Below are 12,836 nucleotides of genomic sequence, written 5' to 3'. Positions count from 1 at the left end.
TTTGATCCTCCCATCTAGGGGGGCCATGGGAGCCTCTGGGGGACCTGGAACCTACTCACAGCTAGATGGGGCCCCCAAGTCCTGCCTGGGGAACTCCCATCACACAGGAGGATGCTGTCTGATGCAGGCTCCACAGAGCACCCACTTCTCAGGGTATCTGAGGCACCAAGCTGAACCCCCAGAGCTGCTTGCTGGCCCATAGCCCTGCCTAAGGCCAGATGGCCTTCTGACCTGCGTGAGCAGGGGATTTTGTGCAGCTCATTGGGAAAGTTACTATTTAGAGAGTGAGGGGAGAGGGTGAGGATAGTGATCCGAGAGGCAGAGATCTGAAAGTGGAATCTAGGGACAGGAGGTGACAGAAAGCCAAAAGAAAATTAGGGAAGAGTAAGGAGATTCTTGGCCCTGGAGGGGCATGTGCGTGCGTGCGTGCGTGCGTGCATGTGTGTGTATGTGTGATGTGCACTGAATGGCATCCTGGATGAGGCAGAACCACAAGAAGTTTCTGAGCCAAAGAAGGGATGCAGTAAGGTCTGAGTTTGAGGCACATTAGTCTGGAGCCCATATGGGAAAGACTGGAAAGGGAGAGACGAATAATAACCCCTCTGCGGGGAGAGGGCTTCAAGGTGGGCAACACAGGAGACCCTGGGCTCCGTCTGCCTGTCTCTGGGAGGCTGGGCAGCTCCCACACAGGGATCCCAGGGGCTTCTAGAACTGCCACTGGGAGTTGGGTGGGGTTTGCTTCTCCTTCTCTTCTCTACTCTGGATTCCAGGGTCTGAGGGCTGAGCTGAAAGCCCTGGGCTCCTGCTAGGCCAACACACTGCGAACCTATGTGTAGCTTTCGTAAGAATTTTAAAAGGCTTTTCCCTCTGGGCAGATGCAGCCCCTTGGCAGATGGTGCCTTTGTGCCAACCAAGAGGTGCCTGGTGTGGGCTGGATTTCAACCCCCCACCTCCTCCGTGGCCACCCCCCGCCCCCCGCCACCACATGACTACTCATAGCGGTCCTGCCTAATTCACATGATTAAGAGAAAACACAAAGGTGACGAGTCAAAGATGAGACTTGTCCCCTGCTGCTCCCTCCTTCTCTTCTAGATCAGGAGCCCAGCACTACCAGGGGACTGGATGAAGGCGGAGCAGGGGGGGGCAAGCCTGCGGGGCTCAGGGACTCAGAGCAACAGGGTCATAGGCCCAGCACAAAACATCATGTGTCCTTGGAAGCCAAGTAAAAACAAAACCCTAGGAGGGAGGCACAACAAAGCCTAGAATTCACTTTTGAAAGAACTGGGGCCAAAAGAGGTTAAGTGACCTGCTCGAGATGACACAGCTAATAATGGTGGGTGGTGAGAAGCAAAGTCACAGGACAGTGAAGGCACCAGGCAGACCTAGGGAGCGTCCTGGCCCTGACCTTGGGCATTCACTTTACCCTTCTGAGCATCAGTTTGTTCTTCCATAAAATGGGGATAATAGCTAATGATCCTCCTAAGATGAAAGTCAGCAGCATGTGCAAAGCATTTAGTAACCATCTAGACTTGATAGACCAAAACCCCCACTTCTTGCTCAGGGAAAGCTGTGGACACACCATGGATCTTGGCAGCAGATGAGGACGTCCAGGATGTTAGAAAGCTGTCCAAGTGCCAAGCCTATGGACCTAGGGGAGAAGGCACAGAGAAGCGTGCCCGCCTCAGGGGCAGGAACCCTGCAGGACCCAGTGAGCGTGGCCACTGAGGGCCCACAGTCCCTCCCCATGAGCTGCTCTCTATCCAAGGCCACATCTCCTGCCCAGGGCAGCCCCATCCAAGAACTGTAGGCTCACGGCAGGCTCTCTTGTCTCCTCTGGGGGCACCCTGCAGGGCCACGTGGAATCCTCTGTGACTCCATAGCCATCGGCTGCCTGGTCCATCCACCTCTGCTTCCTTCACTCCCTACAAGTGAGGGGCGCTCCCCACCTAAATTCCTACCTGCAAATCTTTGTCACTAAGTCTGCTTCCCAGGTGTACTTGTTTCCTTTGGCTGCTACAAAAAAAAAAAAAAAAAAAAATCACCACAAACTCAGTGGCTTAAAACAACACCCACTTGTACTCTTATAGCTCCGGAGGCCGGAAGTCCAAAATCAGTCTCACGGGGCTAAAGGCCAAGTGTCAGCAGGTCTGGTCCTTCCTTGGCTGGTCTCCCCCTTCTCACATCACTCCAACCTTGGCTTCCATTTCCATGTTCCCTACTTCCTCCCTTGATCTTTGTCCCACCCTCTCATGACAACCCTTGGGATTACTTATGGGGCCCACTTAGAAAATGCAGGCTAATCTCTCCAGCTCAAGAGCCCCAACTTCAGCACATCTGCAAAGTCCTGATTGCCATGTAAGGTAACCTTCGCAGGGTCCAGGCACTAGGAAGTGGATATCTTTGCAGAGGAGGCTGCTATTCAACCAACCCCCAAGGAACTAACCTGAGAAAGCAGCCTTCTTCCCTTGAGCTGGAGGCCCAGTGGGACCCTCCTCATCTCCTTCCAGGCATCCTTTTTGACACCCCCCACAAGGGCAGTCTGACCCATCAAAGGATGAGGGTAGGGGTGTGGCTCTGAAAGGACAGCTTCTGGAGGCCATGGATCCCTAATTCTCAGGGCGAGTGGCATCCAGTTACCAGGAAGGCAGAAGCAGGCTCTAGGAAGTCTTCAAGGGCCAGGAATGCCTGCTGTCTTTTTTCTCTACCTCCAAATAGCCCACATCTTTCAGGCTTCGCTGCCCCTGCCCAGGCAGAATAGCTGCCTCCTCTCTCACTCCACCGTGCTCCCCGATGCCTCCGCAGATGCCTGCATCTGTCACTGCACAGCCGAAACCCCCTAGACTATGCGGACAGATCTTTCTCCTTTTCTCACCCCCTTGATGCCTAAGATGGGGTCTGCTTCCAATCCATCAAATAAATGCTTGCAGAACTGGTCATGCTGAGCCAATCCATGACATCCAAGGAGAAATATGGAAGCGTGAGGTGTTAGCTAGGGCACAGGCTGTTTGGTTTGAGTCTGCGCAAGCCGGGGTGGGGGGGAGTGGGGGGGTGCAGGAAGTGGGCTCTGGGGAGGCCCCTCCCACACTTCCATCAGCCCAGGTCTGGCAGCGGGTGGAGCAGATGCTGCTGCTCCTGCAGGGCCATTTTCTTGCTCTCCTGGGCTCTGAGCAACTCCCAAGTCTGCACGAGGCTCACCCTTTCCCTACCCTCAGGGGCCCTGCAACCGTTCCTGCACTGTCCGTCCTTTTCTGAGTAGTTTATATTCTCTGTATGGTCCCTCACTCTCCCCCTAAGTCTAAGTCTCATCCTCTGGCATTGGCACCTTTCTCTCACTGAACCTACCCTCCCCAGAGTCACCCACTCAAAAGATGCTGACCCTGTGCGCTTCTCTGCTGCTTCCTGGGACCCAGGCCCTGGGCAGCTTGGTCTCTCTTCATAAGGGCATCTACCGACCCTGAACTGAACTTGGCCCGCACATATGGGGTCAGACTGGAATGCCAGGGGCATTGCCACCCCAGAAGCAACCCTCCACCAACGAGGGAGGAGCTGTGTGGATAATTAGCCCCACTTCCCACCCCAGAGTGGACAGTCTGCAGTGCGTTCCACATGTCAGAAGGGCCCCACTGGGCCTGGGCCCTGACTGCCCACAGCAGTAGCCACTCATGAATACACTTTCTCCACTCTTCTCCATTCTGGCTACTTCCCTGCTCCCTCACCTGCTCCCTGGAATCACCTGGCAAATCAATGACTTCACCCAAATCCTTGTCAAAAGGCCTGTTTTCCAGGAAACCAAACTAAGGCAAGAGCTCACGTTACTCTCCTCACTGCCAACCAGAAAAGAACAGGCTCCTACACGTTGTCTGCAAGGTCCTCCGGACCCCCAGCCGTGTCTGCCTCCTCTGCACCACCTTCCACCCTCTCCAGCCTCCAACTTCATATGCTGGGAACAGAGAAATGCTCGTGGGCACCAGCAGCACCAACATTCCTCCCCCCCCCACACACACACACACTGCCTCATGCTCAACCCAGGCACTTCATCTAGGAGGTCAATCCTCTGGCTCCTTCCTAAGGTGAGCATACTGTGAAGCCAGCTTCAAGGAAGAGGTAGCCAGAACAGAATGGGGTGCTGGCTCAGAGCGAGGCCCAACAGGCCTGGGGAGTCCCTGCCCTGCGGATGCTGCGGTGGGTTGCTCTGTGGTCAGTTCTGTTAGCAGCCCTGCAAGCCTCGCAGTCAGGAAGGCATCCTCTTCCACCCGATGCCTGGTGGTGCGCTGAACTCAGCTTGCACTGGCTCAAAAGAACCAAACTTACGCCTCTCTTCCCAATTCTGCATTCCTTGACACAGCCTTGATAGCTTGGAATCAGCCATGGTGAGAATATTTACACCATGGAAATTGGAAATGCTACAAAGCAAGGATTTCGTTTTCTTCAAAGAGCCACACAGCCGTTGCCCCATCCCCGCCTCCACCCCCTGTGGCTCCCAGCTGTAATGAAATCCTGAGCGGGTCGTGGGTTCCTAGCACAGGTTCTGGCTCTGATCTTCCACCCAAGAAGCAGGCCAGGGTCAGCTAGGGGGAAGGAAGTCAACTGGGCAACCTGGTGCCAAGATGGATGCAGACAGGAGCCAGACCCACGTGCAGCTGGGAAACCAGAGCAGGGAGGACCTGGGCCTGGAGGGCAAGACCAGGGCTCTGTGTGTGTGTGTGTGTGAGAGAGAGAGAGAGAGAGATTCCAAGAGAAACAGAGGGGCAGCAGGAAGAGACAATGAGGGAAGGAAGAGGAAGATAGAAAAACTTGGAGAGAAAGCAAACACAGACAAAAGTACAAAAAGCAGATGAAGGAAAAAAGTGTGACAAGGCCAATGGAGTAAGGGGCAAAACCAGAGAGGAAAGCAGCCCGAAATGGAGCGAGCTGGGGCAGAAACTGAAAGATCCAGTGACAGAGGTGACAGGGGGTGTGAAGAGCAAAGACAGCAGTGGGAGAGGGCCTAGAGAGCGAGCACGCCCAGGCTGCTGGTGCCCAGGGGCAGCCTGCTAGAATGGCTGGGAGAACCAGGCCCTGAGCCCTCAGCCCAGCCCAGCCCAGCCCTCGTGAATACCCCCTCAGGTGTCAATCAACGACAGGATTCAAAGATGCAAACATTTGAGTGCTTCTTCAATTTAGGCCCTAAATCCCTCCATAACTCAATAACACATTACCCAATTACTCACAGGATGAGCGATTTTTAAATTAGGTAAAAAATATTTAGGCAATTAAACTGCTAAGTGATTTGATTGTTTCTGAAAGAAACTCCCTCATAAATGCACCCTTGAGTTTTTTATTCTCCCTTGTTACATCGGCCTGAGGAAGGGATGCACAGGTTGAGGGGTGTGCCTGGTAGCTCTGCCCGGCTGAAGCCCACACATCCTTGGGGTTAGGGTCCCTGGATTTCTGCCCTTGCACTTGCCCAGTGGTGTGCCAAAGTCGGCTGGTGCTGGCTTGAGAAAACAGCTGTGCACATCTCCTCCAGATGCTGCATTCTGTGCATCATGTTGAGAGCCAGAAATTGGTCATGGGGGGAGCATTTATACCGTGGAATTGGCAAGTGCTACAAACCAGGGATTCTTTATTCCTCAGAAAACCACCATGGCCTTTGCTCACCCGTGCCCCAAGCCGTCTCTGGCTCCCAGGTGTGCTGAACCCTGAGCACACTTGCGGATTTATAGCACTGGCTCCAGGTCCCCGCTGGGAGCCTCCCTGGGGATAGAGCAGAAGCCACCTGGGGGCTGTCAAGTGGGCAATATGGTGCCTACATGGACTTGCTGGGGCCTGTCCCAGGGGTCCTCGTGTCTCCCCTCCAGGCAGTGTGGTCTGGAGGGAATAGAATTCAGACAAGGAAATCCAGGCCCAGCGAGGGAAGCAGCTGGCACTGCTGCCTGCAGCGTGTCTGGGGGTGGCGTTGGGGTTGGGGCGCAGGTCCAGCTGGGTAGCCCTGGGCTCAGAGTCCCAGGAAGTTTGCTGTGCTACTTCTACACAGCAGAGTCCTATTGTCATTTATAACTCTCCACGGCCTTCCTGGGAAGCCAAGCCCTGGTGCCTGCGGCCCTTTGTGGCATCACCTTGAAGGATCTGCATTGGCAAATTTGAAAGGGGACCTAACTGGGGAGAAGGCTAGAGAGAAATGTCAAAAAAGCATCCCAGGGGTTGCGCTGGGGTGTGAGACCCTCTTCTAGGTCTTTCTACCCAAGGAGCAAGGTAGATTCGACCTTGATCTTTGAGTGAGTGAAATCTGATCAGGGCAGCAGGGGTGGGGGGGTAGTTTGAAGAGAAGGATGAGGGTCCAGCCCCATCAGTTACATGAGGAGGGGACAAAGTGGTTTGAGGAGGAGGGCGGACTGGGCCAGAACCACAGACATGTGAGGAGGAGGCCAGAACTCACCTCTCTGAGAAGCCGATCACTTGGGAAACTAAGCCCAAGGCACACCCAGAGCAAGTGCCCTGATTTCCCCTCGGGAGGAAGGAGAGGGATGTCCTGGCCCAGGAGGGGCAACTGAAGTCACATAACTCAAAGGGACAGACCCACCCCCAACCGCTCCCCAGGAGGCAGCTGCCATTCTTTGGACCTGAGCTGTGCCAAATGTTGGTCACGGACGCCCACACCCCAAGCCAGAATGGCTCTCAGACCAATATCCCACGTGTGGAGAAGACATTCTGGAAGGCCTAGAAGATTCTCCTCTGCAAGCCCTGATATAGTCAGGACTTCCCTTCATAAAGAGAACCCCAACCCGTCATGCTTCCACACAAAGCTGGCCACAGAGACCCAACTCTGAGGGCAAGGAGCCAGCCCAGGCAGCTGGGCGCCTCATTTTCATGCTCTTTCTCCCTCCCTTTCTCTCTCCCTCTCTCTCTCTCTCTCTCCCCACCCCCAATCTGGGTCCTCACTCTCCATTAAGTAACTAGCCCACAGCAAACAGCTAAATATAGTCCCTTATTCTTTGAATCTCAGAAACCACCACTGTCTATCAACATGCATTTCGCAGTCACTCCAGCCACGAGCCAGCTGCTGCTGCTGGAACTTCACTGGGCTGCAGGAAAGCCCATTTCTTTTTGGGGAGGTGGCAGTGGGGGTGTGTCTGCATGTAAGGAAAACACCAACTTTGAGGGGGCAAAGAAGGTGTGAAACCCACTGGGACTTTGGAATCAGAGAGACGAGGATTCAAATCTTACCTTCACTGCTTCCTAGCTGTGTGATCTCAGGCAAGTTACTTAACCTCCCTGAGCCACCTCATCCTCATCTGTGTAATGGGACTAGTGTTACCTGGCTCACGTGACTGTTAGGATGGCCAACCAGGATAATGGGTTAAAGCTTCTAGCCAAGGCCGGGCACAGACAGAGAGCTGGGTAACTGCACACTCCCCTCCTTTCATGCCATCATTCCTGGCTGTCCCACAGTAGGGTGGAAACTACAAGTGCAATGCCTGCCCAGAAAGTGATGTTACTAAGGTCTATAATTAGTGGCTTGTTATGTACAGAGTACCTGCCCTGTGCCCTGGCCCTGGCCTTCCTCTCTGACACTGGGAGAACCAGACACACACACAGGAATGAATGCATGTGCACATGTAGGCTCAGGGTACGGTGCACAGAGGACAGGCTGACTGAGGCAAGAGGACTGGGCAGGGAGCATGTGGTACCCCCTGCTAACCTGCCTTTCTGCTCTCCCCTCCTGGGCCAGGCTTCGACCCTGGATGTAGGAAGAGGCTTTGGCGCCCTCTGCTGACAACAGCACTGCCTGCAGTCCACTCCCACCTAGCTAGAGCCTGCATAGCGATCCCTGGGTGCCTGGAGAACTCCCCTCCCTTTAGTGCGGGAAGAGGGAAAAGCAGAAGGGAGGAGAGAGAAAGAAGATTCAGGACAAAGGGAGAAGGGAAGAATGGAGCCTGGGTCCTTTCTGTCCTCATTGCTACCAGGATGGGGAATCCAGCTCTGCAGGGCAGCCCCTAACTGCAGCAGCTGCTCACAGCAGAGTCACCCCTTCATATGCTCCTTTTAGAGACCTCACAGTGATACAACCAGTCCCCAGGGAGTTTCTCAGGCTCTCGCTGTGATGCCACAAAGTCTGCACCACGGAACTATGCTCCAGGCCAGGGAGAATTTCCACTTTCTCCGGAAATGCCAAGGCCCAGAACTTTAGTCCTAGAGGCGTAAGAGCTGAATGGCAAAGGAAAACAAAAAACAAAACAAAACAAAAAAAACTTGTGGATTTGGGAGCCAGACAGACTTGGGCAGACTGCCAGCACTGGCACTCGCTAGCCACCTCTCCAACAACCTCTGCATCTTTGTCCTGGAAATGGATGGAAATAATATGGTTGCTGGGAGAATTCAATGAAAATTCATACAGAGCACAGCCCAGGACCAGACACACAGGAAGTGGGCAATAAATGTCCGCTATTATGATTTCTGTGGTTGTTTCCCTTGCCATGGACATCACGAGGGAGGAAGACCACAGTGTCATCAAACCTCTGAAGCTTGTGTGACACACTGACTGGTGGAGAGATGGTGGGGTCGTCAGAGCCCCATCCTTACCGAAGGCCACAATGTCAGCCAGATTCCCACCAGGAACACCAGTTGTGACTGCCTGATGGCACCGATTCTCTTTGACCTGGGACAGGCCTTCCCTGCTCCTCGCCAACACCACCCACCCTGGCCAGGCTGACTCTCCAAGGTGTGCGTCAGCCAGCCCACCCTGAACGCACCCAGTCTTGTCTGATCCTTGCAAGGTGTGTATCTGGCCTGACCCGGGCAGCAAGGCCACTCTCTGGTATTTTTGGACTCAGGGCTCACTGAGAGTCAGTTCTTTCTCATGACAGAACCTTCACGGTATAATACTTGGAAACTGTTAGTGGCCATATTTTCTGTCTTCTGGACAAAACCAGTGCACAGCGAAAGGAATGAGGCTGGCCTGCAGCAGGAAGCAAGAGCAAAGGGCTGGGAGAGGGCTGGTTCCAGACGTCACTCATGCTACCTGTGTCACCACCTCTCCTCTAGCTCTCACTGAACTCGTGCTTAGATTCTGTGCGATGCTCTGGGATCCCTCCAATAAATCCCCACATCTGCATAAGCTGGCATGAGCTGGGCTTCTGTCACTTGCAAGTAAAAGGACAAGGACATGCTCCTTGAGCCCCTTGGTCCCCCCCCACCCCCCTGCACTGGCTTCCCATCTTCACTCACAGAAGCTCCCAGCCCTGACTTTTTACTTTCCCCACCCCTAACATGTTCCAAAGCTGGCTTTTTCCTCTTTGGCTTTTCAGAATGTTTTCTGAGTATAACACATTCATTGCAGCGTCCCAATTTGGGGGGTTATAAAGTGGAAATTGTTTTCGAACAGCTAAGTCCCCTCTCCCAGCTGTGTTCTGCTGAAAGCCCCTTTTCTGCTGGGTGGCAGGGGTCTTAATGACATTTTGCCCGCATGGCACAACTCCCCTACCATTGCCTTCTGTTGGGCCAGTCTCCTTCAGCAATCAACCCTCTGCCCCATTCAGCTCCTCCAGTTATCCCCACCTCTGCTCTGGCAGAGCTGAGACTCTAGTGCGTGGCCCAGAGCTGGGGGTGGGGGTGTGGGGTGGATCTAGCCCTAAGCCTGTCCTCCCTCTCTCTCTCTTCTAGGGAGTCTCTGAGACCCTGGGGGGCCAGGAGAAGAATGTGGAAGCAAATCTCACCAGGCTGTCCTCCCCTGGCTCGGTTGCCACAGCTCCTCTGGCTATTCCAACCCATCCTCTGTTCTAAGGCTGACCCCCTCTGGAAAGCCTGTGCATTTTTTTTTTCTTTTTTCTTTTTTTTTTTGGTCTTTTTAGGGCCTGTACCTGCGGCATATGGAGGTTCCCAGGCTAGAGGTCGAATCGGAGCTGCAGCTGCCAGCCTACACCTCAGCCACAGCAACGTGGGATCTGAGCCTTGTCTTCGACCTACACCACAGCTCACAGCAACGCCAGATCCTTAACCCACTGAGCATGTCCAGGGATCGAACCCACATCCTCATGGATGCTAGTCAGGTTCACTAACCACCGAGCCACGACGGGACTTCCCAAATTAATGCTACTAATAAAAATCTTAGAAATACCATGCACGATTTTGTCCATTTTAAGGATAAAGAGAAATAATTCTGTAAGCACCCATGCAGAGGGATAAAGGGGGGAAGCAGCGACAACATTTCTGAAAAATGTCTAACTGGAAGAGTGAGTCCATGAAATGCTGGGAAGTACTTACAGTGGAGAAAAAAAGCTTCTGTCAAAAAACCAACTTGGGAGATGCAGAGGGAAGCAACCCAAGACAAGGTCCTCTACGAGGCATTCTTGGGGCTTTGAAACCATGTGTTCGATTAGTGATATTAGCAAGCACAGTTTTCCAAGTGTAATGGCAAAACCCTTTCCCACTGGCTATGTGGTAAGACAAGTGCTCTGTGGAACACACTTCGGGAACCACTCTTCTATAGGATTTTGAGAGATCATCGCTGTGACCCCAAAGTCCAACAATCTGCAAGGCACCCTCATGCGTGAAGTCAACAGAAAAAGACCTTGCTGCCCTCCAGAATTGGGGATACATGCCAAGTGTGGTTCTTCCTCTCCCGGGGGGAACGTACTCAGGGATGACGCGCAGCAGGCGGGAACCAATCAGAATAAGCAAAATCATAGTAAACACCAGCCAAAAATCAGTATGGAGAAGTCTGGTGTATAAAGATGTGGAAGCGAATGTTAAAAACTTAGAGGAGTTCCTGTCATGGCGCAGTGGTTAAGGAATCCGACTAGGAACCATGAGGTTGCAGGTTCGATCCCTGGACATGCTCAGTGGGTTAGGGATCTGGCGTTGCCGTGAGCTGTGGTGTAGGTTGCAGACACGGCTGGGATCCCGTGTTGCTGTGGCTCTGGTGTAGGCCAGCAGCTACAGCTCCAATTAGACCCCTAGCCTGGGAACCTCCATATGCCGTGGGAGCGGTCCTCGAAAAGGCAAAAAAAAAAAAAAAAATTATCAGACATATGATGATGTATGTATCCATCAGAGTCCAGTCACTGGAGAGAAACCACAGCAGAAACCACATCCTTCCAGTCCAGTCCCAGGCCGCAGGGGGCTGACCCCACAAACCGCATTCACACACACACACACACCCGCCCCCAGGCTTCCAGATGCTCCAGCTCTGGCTGGGTTCTGACAACAGGGGTTGCTATCTGGCTGCTGTATTCTTCCTGCTTCTTCCCCACCTGTAGTGCCCTCTCTCTGGCAGTAGCAGTGTCCCCAACCTCAGGTCTTGCCTGGACCTATCCTCTAAGGTGCCAGCTCTCTCTGGCTTCCTCCCTGGTCCCTGCAGCCCTGGGGATGATAATATCTCCCTACTGGTGCCAGGCTTGGGGTACCTCACATCCCGTGTTTGTTTCCTTCACGTTATCCACGCTTCTGTGGGGCAGTTCCTTCATTCAACTGTATTTCAACCATCTGAGGGGAATGTTTCTTGCCAGGACCCTGACGCACATAGTTTTCAACTCTTTTTGTAGAGCCAGAGTAACTCTAACACCTGACAAATGGCATGAAGAAAAACAGAGCAAAGACATGGGTCATACGCTAGTCTCCTTTATATGCATGTAAAGTCCTAATAAAAATTTAATCAGATTAAAGTCCAGAGCAAGTCCAACAATGTATTAAAAGAATGTGCTCAGTGCTTTCATTGTAAGCATCTTTGCCAGAGAAATCTTTGCCGAAAGCATTTTTACTGCAAGAATTTTTGCTGTATAACTAATTGGATGCAAGGCAGTTTTGCTGAGAAAAATCACATAACTGGTTGAGAGTTTTTGGTCTGACAGTTTGGTTTCCATTGGTTGAAATGTGTTAGCATTTCTTCCAGTTAGTGACATTATTGACGGCTTTATGGAGCTGACAGATGACGATGACTTGCCCGAAGAGTTGGTTTCTTATTTTGAAACACACTACACTGGAGGAGAAAGAGGTCTCGAGGGCTTCAAAGGCACAGAGTTGAGTCCACTTTTCCCACAGAAGTCTGGCACAACTCTCAGGGACATGTGACATTTCGCTAAGAACTAACAACAGTGTAAAGGCTTTCACAGCTCTATACAGAGCTCAGGGATAAGTACACATCCTAGGACTTGGAAACAGACACGCCTCTTGATGAAGGAGGAAATTTTAGGCAGAAAGAGTGAGATGCCAAATGAGAAGACAAATCATCAAGCAAAAGTATAAAATATTATGAACGCAAGACTTGGAAGATAAGTGCATAGATACAATCCACAAAATAAAATCAGTTGTTTGTGCAGGATTGCCATGAATCTACACACATTTAAAATTTATTCAGTCACTTATGAAGTTCCCTTCTTGGCGCAGTGGAAACGAATCCGACTAGGAACCATGAGGTTACGGGTTCAATCCCTGGCCTTGCTCAGTGAGTTAAGGATCCAGTGTTGCTGTGAGCTGTGGTGCAGGTCACAGATGTGGCTCGGATCTGATGTTGCTGTGGCTGTGTGGTAGGCTGGCAGCTGTAGCTCAGATATGGCCCCTAGCCTGGGAACCTCCATATGCCGCGGGTGCAGCCCTAAAAAAGCAAAACAAACAAACAGACAAAAAAAGGTATTCAGTCACTTATGATGGAACATGATGGAGGATAATGTGAGAAAAAGAATGTATATACATGTGTGATTGGGTCACTTTGCCGTACAGTAGAAATTGACAGAACACTATAAACCAGATATAATGGAAAAAATAAAAATAATTAATAAAAAAGAAAAAAGTATTAGAATATTTTGTATTTGCAATAAAGTCTTTAATTTCATTATTCATTCTGCATGGTTCTGTCCCCC

The 12,836-nt window shown here is 52.1% G+C and overlaps 1 long non-coding RNA gene across 1 annotated transcript in view; it reads right to left on the bottom strand.

Annotated features, from left to right (window-relative positions):
- LOC110261566 (uncharacterized) overlaps nt 1-12,836 on the bottom strand; it is a 125,569-nt gene that overhangs the window by 97,068 nt on the left and 15,665 nt on the right. The gene's annotated exons all lie outside the window — the stretch shown is intronic.

The sequence above is a fragment of the Sus scrofa genome, chromosome 7, assembly GCF_054392235.1.
Source record: "Sus scrofa isolate SSC_HxYL_T2T_F1_AM1 chromosome 7, Sscrofa_HxYL_maternal_Yorkshire_Landrace_v2.0, whole genome shotgun sequence".
Lineage (NCBI taxonomy): Eukaryota > Metazoa > Chordata > Mammalia > Artiodactyla > Suidae > Sus > Sus scrofa.
The sequence above is the reverse complement of the archived record's forward strand: the minus strand, read 5'-3'. Positions and strand labels throughout refer to the sequence as shown.